Below are 7506 nucleotides of genomic sequence, written 5' to 3'. Positions count from 1 at the left end.
TTTAATATTTATTATAACCAATAAATTATTTATTGGTTATATTTAACCAATGCCCTAAAATCTTTTTTTTTTTTTAACCATGAGCATCTTAAATAACTTAGAAGATCAGTTTAGATCCTTCATCTGCAAGCAACAGAAACCTACCACAGCTAACTTGCAGGAAAAGGAAATTTGGGAAGATTTTTGGCACTCAAACAAGATGATGGGAAGCTGGAGCACCAGGCTTGGAAATAAGGATTCCTGGTGGCCTGGGCAGTGGGAACACCGGTCATGTCTCCTGGGACACAGGGCAATTAGAGGACCCCAGCCGTCTCCCACCCTCTGTCCCTCTATGTCACAATCCTGGAGGAAAGTTTCCAATGTTTTGAACAGAAGTCAGAAAACTGCTGGGTGGCAATTTGGGGACCAGTGAATGGAGACACTTCTTTGAAACAACACAACTGAACTAGCATTTTGGGGGATTAACCAGGTAAATTTCCCAAAGCAAGTGAGTGACCTAGATGAAGCCCTGGTCAAATCAGTCAAGGCTCCCCCGTCTCTTCTTAACTTCGGGGCCAGCTCCTCCAGTCCATATAGCCAGATGCACGTGGGTGGGAGATTTCAAGAAGCACCTCATCGGACTATATGACTTTCCTAGAAAAAACCTGTTACTGGCTTTCAGTTGCCTTCTGGGTAAAAATCCAAGCTCCTTATCTGGTCCTTCGTAGTCTCAGGAGTCAGAATGTTTATGGCTCAAATTCTGACTCAAGCAATTACTATCTCACTTTCTGTGCCTCATTTGCAGTGTCTATAAAAGGAATGTAATAGCTGCTGTGTGATCGAAAGAATTAAAATCCAAATAATGCCATTAGAGCAGTATCTGACACTTAGTATGATCTCTGTATGCATGATTATTAATCTCGTCAGTGCTGTTATCTTTAGAATTATCTAGTGAAAAAAAAATGTGCCTACAATCCTGGTAGTCTCAGTAACAAGACTGCAGGCACCTGAAGTCCCACTGTGAACAATGGCATATGTAATATGTATGTGGTACTATGGAAATAATTTCCAAAAAATATACTGGAATGCTTTTAGGAAGGAAAAGTAAATGTGGGAAGGTATATAGTCAGAATTCTCTAGAGAAATAGAACGAATAGGAGATAAGATGAGTGATGACAGAGAGATGGTAGATAGATAGGTAAGATAGAGAGAGGGAAATAGATATGTAGAGAGAGATTGCTTTATTATAAGGAACCAGTTCAGGCAGGCATGGAGGCTGACAAGTCCCAAGATCTGCAGGGTAAGTAAGTCTTCACCCAGAAGACCTGATGGTTCAGTTTGAGCAAGAAAAAACCCAATGCGTCGGTTTGAAGGCATTCAGGTGGGAAAGAATTTTCCTACTTGGGGGGATGGTCAGCCTTTTAGTTCTATGTAGGCTGTCAACGAATTGATGAGGCCACATAAGGGAGTGATGACATGATTTACTCAAACTGCTAATTTAAATGTTAAGCTAATCCCAAACACCCTCACAGAAACCCTCAGAAGAATGACCAAATATGTGGGCACTCCATCATCCAATCAAGTTGACACATAAAGTTAACCAACACAGATGGCAAAAATATAAATGAATAGTAACAATGTTCTACATAAGGAATTTGACTATAGTTACCTTGTCTTAATGTTTCAAATGTATTTAAGTAGCTCAGATTCATAGGCAAGACATCAACATTAAAATGTTGTGGTTTAAAGAAAGTAGTATAGACTGGGTGGAATTACATATGCTAGTTTTATCAACAAGGCTAATAACTGAATATAGTATAGGTAGTTTCTTTTCGAATTGTAATGTACACCAATTTAGAATTTATTAGATAAGGTTGCAGATCTAAATGTGCAATATTTGTAGGGTTCATAAAAAACCCATTCCAAACTAAATTAACAGTGATGGCATAAACTAAGGTAATAATTACCAGATTAATAACAATTAATAAAAAGTCAAAGCTGAAATGGTGCTGGGAAAATTGGACAGCTATGTGTAGAAGAATGAAACTGGACCATTCTCTTACACCATACACGAAGACAAACTTGAAATGGATAAAAGACCTCAACGTGAGTCAGGAATCCATCAGAATCCTAGAGGAGAACATAGGCAGTAACCTCTTCGACATTGGCCACAGCAACTTCTTTTAAGATCTGTCTCCAAAGGCAAAGGAAACAAAAGCGAAAATGAACTTTTAGGACTCCATCAAAATCAAAAGCTTCTGCACAGCAAAGGAAACAGTCAACAAAACAAAGAGGCAACCCACAGAATGGAAGAAGATGTTCACAAATGACAATACAGATAAAGGGCTGATATCCAGGATCTGTAAAGAACTCCTCAAACTCTCTCAAAAAACAGATAATCATGTCAAAAAATGGGCAGAAGACATGAACAGACACTTCTCTAGTGAAGACATACAAATAGCTAACAGGCACATGAAAAAATGTTCATCATCACTGGCCATCAGGGAGATTCAAATCAAGACCACATTGAGATACCACATTACACCAGTTAGAACAGCCAAAATTAAGAAGACAGTAAACAACATGTGTTGAAGAGGATGTGGAGAAAGGGGAACCCTCTTATACTGTTGGTGAGAATGCAAGTTGGTGCAGCCACTTTGGCAAACAGTGTGGAGATTCCTCAAAAAATTAAAAATAGAGCTTCCCTATGATCCTGCAATTGCACTACTGGGTATTTACCCCAAAGACACAGATGTAGTGAAAAGAAGGGCCACCTGTACCCCAATGTTCATAGCAGCAATGGCCACAGTCACCAAACTGTGGAGAGAACCAAGATGCCCTTCAACGGATGAATGGATAAGGAAGATGTGGTCCATATATACAATGGAGTATTATGCCACCATCAGAAAGGATGAACACCCAACTTTTGTATCAACATGGACGGGACTGGAGGAGATTATGCTGAGTGAAGTCAGTCAAGCAGAGAGAGTCAATTATCATATGGTTTCACTTATTTGTGGAGCATAAGGAATAACACGGAGGACATGGGGAGATGGAGAGGAGAAGGGAGTTGGGGGAAATTGGAGGGGGAGACAAACCATGAGAGACCGTGGAGTCTGAGAAACAAACTGAGGGTTTTGGAGGGGAGGAGGTGGGGGGTTGGGTGAGCCTGGTGGTGGGTATTATGGAGGGCACGTATTGCATGGAGCACTGGGTGTGGTGCATAAACAATGAATTCTGGAACACTGGAAAGAAATTTTAAAAAATAAAGAAGAAGAAAGTCCAAGCTGGCTGGGACACTGATAACAATCTCTGTCCTGAACATAGCAGGGTCACACAAGAAATGGTACACGGTAAGGTGGAGGAACATAACACTTCAAGGTGTTAAATGTCGACCAAACTTCTCAACCCTGGCAATATGACCGAAATCTGCTAGATTTTCAGGAACTGGTGTTTAGTGTACAAAAAATAAAAATCGGTGTAACTTCATGCCATTTCCAAAAAGAACCAAGGAATGAACTTGCATTTTGGCCTCAGTCTGAAGGGCATCTGGAATGAGCTTTTTACCCAGCAATAAGCAGAACACATCTCTCCCAGCGCCTGTTAGGAAGAGATCTGGGGAAGGGGGTGTGAGTGGCGGAGCCAGACGCACTTTGCATTCCAACAGATCTTGAGGAGAATTCGTTCAAGAAGGAATGGACAATTAACTTGAGGACTTTTGATCCATTTATACTTTCCCCAGTATGGGGGTGGGGGTGGGGAGAAGAGAAGGAGAAAAAGCAAAACCTGAAAAGGAAATGAGCAAAAAGAAGGCAGGAGAAGGAAGGCGAAGGGAGAGGAGGACTGACGGGGAGGAGAAGCATCCTGCACTTCCGTCACCGATATCAGAATGACCTCATCTAGGAATCTTGATATTATTGCTTCCTCAAGGAAGAATTTTAGCAGGACCCGTAAGAATTGCCCTGGCATCCACAGTAGAGCAGCTCCCAGACTTCTCCATTAGGTGCCATCTGGGGGTTGAGAGGTGGGCCTGCGGGTTCCCTGACAGCCCCACCATTCATATCCACTACTGCCTACCGAGTTCAAAAGCCCCCCCCTTTTTAAGTTTTTATTTGAATTCAACAAGTTAGTTAACATACAGTATTAAATTAGTGAAGCCCTTCCTGATTTTCTTTACCAAAATAATCACCCCTCCTTAGCGCTTTCAAGTACATTTTTGCTCTTCTACTACTAGACATAGAATGAGAAGATTTTTACAAATAAAAAATCCCCAAGGAGTTTTTCCAGCTTTTTCATGTGTTTATATGCAAGTACATAAGGACATGCTGACTAATAGAGTTAATTTTATTTTACTTGTAGTTATGTATTTCCAGAAGCCATTTTCAGTTCTTTAGGAAGGAAGGCTGGTATAAATAAAAAATAACTAATCCACACACAGAAGAAAACTTACAGAAGTATAATACTACTTTGCATAGAGTTACACATTTAATATATTTTGTTACATGAAATTTAATACTGCCCTGGAAAATCCAGAAGATGATTCTTCGGATTATCCATTACCATGTTTTCCACTGCATGAGTTGGGCCCATGTCTGTTTCTACCTCCCAAAGTCTAACTGGGCAGTTTTGAACTTGATGGATTTTCCTGCACTCAGAGGATTAGCTCAAGGCTAATTAACAAGTCATGTAGGCTTTAACTCAGGCCATGCATTCCAAACCCTGTGTTCATTCCACTAACCTACAAAATTTTACCGAGCCCCTTGGAAAGGGGTCTCCAACTACAGAATTATGACCTACCCTGCCCTTCCTCCCCCAGGTCACCAGTAAAGGAATAAACTTTGAGTGGGAGCAAGGTCTTGGGGAGATCAATCTGCCAACTGATCCCAGATTTTGAAGATTCATAGTAAGGTTTCCCTTAATGCTATCATTAAGAGACACTGTGCACATCACACCAGGGAAGGCTCCCTGTCCTGTCTGCCTTGGAGATGTTGAAGAATGCTGGTCTTACATGACTAATCGAAATGTCTAGAAGACATAAATGAATTCCAAAAATCTGGGCTGACTAGATGCAGGGTCTTGAGGCGATTAATTTACTAACTCCTGGATGTATTTCCTTCTTGAGATATCAGTAATTGGAATGGATAGTCTCTAAGGTTCCTTCACTGGAACACCAGAAACGCCAGAAAAGTATTCTCTAGGATTACTTTCTGGTGTTTTGAGAACTAGGGTGAAATACAAAGACAGAATAATATTTCCTTTTAAGGAACAATGTTATAGGTGCACTGAAGTGTGTTTTGTAGGGTTTTGTGGTGTAATGGTTAGTTCTGGACTATGAAATCCACTGTAAGTTTTGGCATGACTGTCCACAATTTTTTTTTTCTTTTTTAGAGAGCGCATGAGAGGGAAGAAGGTCAGAGGGAGAAGCAGACTCCCCGTGGAGCTGGGAGCCTGATGCGGGACTCGATCCCAGGACTCCAGGATCATGACCCGAGCCAAAGGCAGTTGCCTAACCAACTGAGCCACCCAGGCACCTTGCAAACAATTTTAATTCACAGCTTATAAGCATAAGTAGGCAAGAAAAGTGCATTAATAGGAATAAGTTTCTTATCAAATTTATTTGTTTTCTTGGTTTATGCACTTCTAGACCCTAAGAACCTACATAATTTGTAAAAAATTGTGTGCCTTGTGGTGAAGGAGGAAAAGAAAGAAAAGGAGGAGGAAAAAAAAAGAAGTAGAGAAGAAAGAAAGGGGAGGCAGAATAACTTACTGAACCTGGGCCCATCACTATGCGAAGGGCATTACATGAAGTCTCTAGTTTGTTCCCAATACCCTCCAAATATCTGGAGAGGGAAAAGCTGAAATAATTACTACATTAATGAAAACTTCACCGAACAATCATCTATGGATAGGTGGACAAGGGAATCTTACTAATTATAAGCTGAACAAGATGACATTATAACATAATAAATAGTAATTTCAGAACATTTTTAAAGGGTTGGGGGGGGCACTGGGACGGCTCAGTTGGCTAAGCGTCTGCCTTCAGCTGAGGTCATGATCCCAGGGATCCAGATCAAGTCCCTCATCAGGCTCCCTGCTGCTCCCTCTGCCCCTCCCCACTGTTCGGTTCTCTCTCTCTCTCTCTCTCCTCAAATAAATAAATAAAATCTTTTAAAAAAAAGAAAAAAAAATGTGTGCCTTGGCAAACATTCTTGCCCCCAGAGATCTCTTTTGTCATTCATTCTTCTTTTACCCTTTCCTCAGTCCTGTTATAACTCATTTCTGTCATTATATTCAGATAACATCTATTTATTTAATTATTTATTTATTTTTAAAGATTTTATTTATATTTATTTGACAGAGAGAAATCACAAGTAGATGGAGAGGCAGGCAGAGAGAGAGAGGGAAGCAGGCTCCCTGCTGAGCAGAGAGCCCGATGGGGGACTTGACCCCAGGACCCTGAGATCATGACCTGAGCCGAAGGCAGTGGCTTAACCCACTGAGCCACCCAGGCGCCCCATATTCAGATAACATTTAAATGCCTCTTTGAACCAGACACTATTGTTGAGCAAAGACAGGTTATCCTCCGAGCTGGTTCTTTAATGAGCCCATTATACTTCCAAACTCACAGGTCCACTGTCCAGCTTCAGGGTCCCAGTGCAAGGAGGGGAAAAGAAGACACCTTTTATCTCACAAGTCCGGATGTCTAAAACATAGAACTTGGTGATAAAAAAAAAAAAAAAAGTCAAAATAGCTGTTTTCTTTTAGATGCAACCTCTGTCACTGTCTTTGGACCATTCTCTGAGCCTGGTTTCTTGTCACCATCTGATTTTCCTAGGGCTTTGCCGTTCTGTGTGTTCCTCAACCCAACTGGAGTCCAAGGCTGGCTGTATGTGTCAGCTGCTTCATTACAGGAGTGCAAAGATGGTAGAGTCTGTCCTTAGCATTTTAATTCTGAACAAAACAAATCATACTGGCATGAATCATAGACTAGCAAACTCAGAAAAGACTGGTCACCATAGTGGAACATTCTAAACCAGTGGGAATGTAACCCTCATAAATGAGTTGTCAAAGTCACTGAAAATTTCTTTAAAGGTAGGGAAAAACTTAAATAAATAAATAAATAAATGTTTCTGAGTCCTAGGGGTGAAAAAGAGTACATTTTAACTCTTTAACAGGCCTGCCATCTAGTGGCCGATTAGTATTTCTCAGGGAGCCGAAGGAGACAGATGTGTTCAAGTTCAATAATGAAGTGTTGTGTGGCCATTGTGAGTGCACTTCTGACAGAATCAGTGCGACTTCGCTCAAAGGTGAAGAATGGAAACTACGAAATTCATTCCGAAGTCTGTTATACCCGTCTGTAATCAAAACAACTTAACTGATGACGGACTCAAAGATGCAAGTTCTAGGCAGTCATTTCGCAAGGAAAAGAGGGACGGAAAGGAGCATATGCGTGGGGTAGTATGTGTTAGTGACTAATAATCGCAGTAATAATAATAACAGAGGTCATTACTCACGTGTTCGTGACTA

The sequence above is a fragment of the Neovison vison genome, chromosome 10 (genome assembly GCF_020171115.1).
Source record: "Neovison vison isolate M4711 chromosome 10, ASM_NN_V1, whole genome shotgun sequence".
NCBI lineage: Eukaryota > Metazoa > Chordata > Mammalia > Carnivora > Mustelidae > Neogale > Neogale vison.
This window is presented reverse-complemented; position numbering follows the sequence as displayed.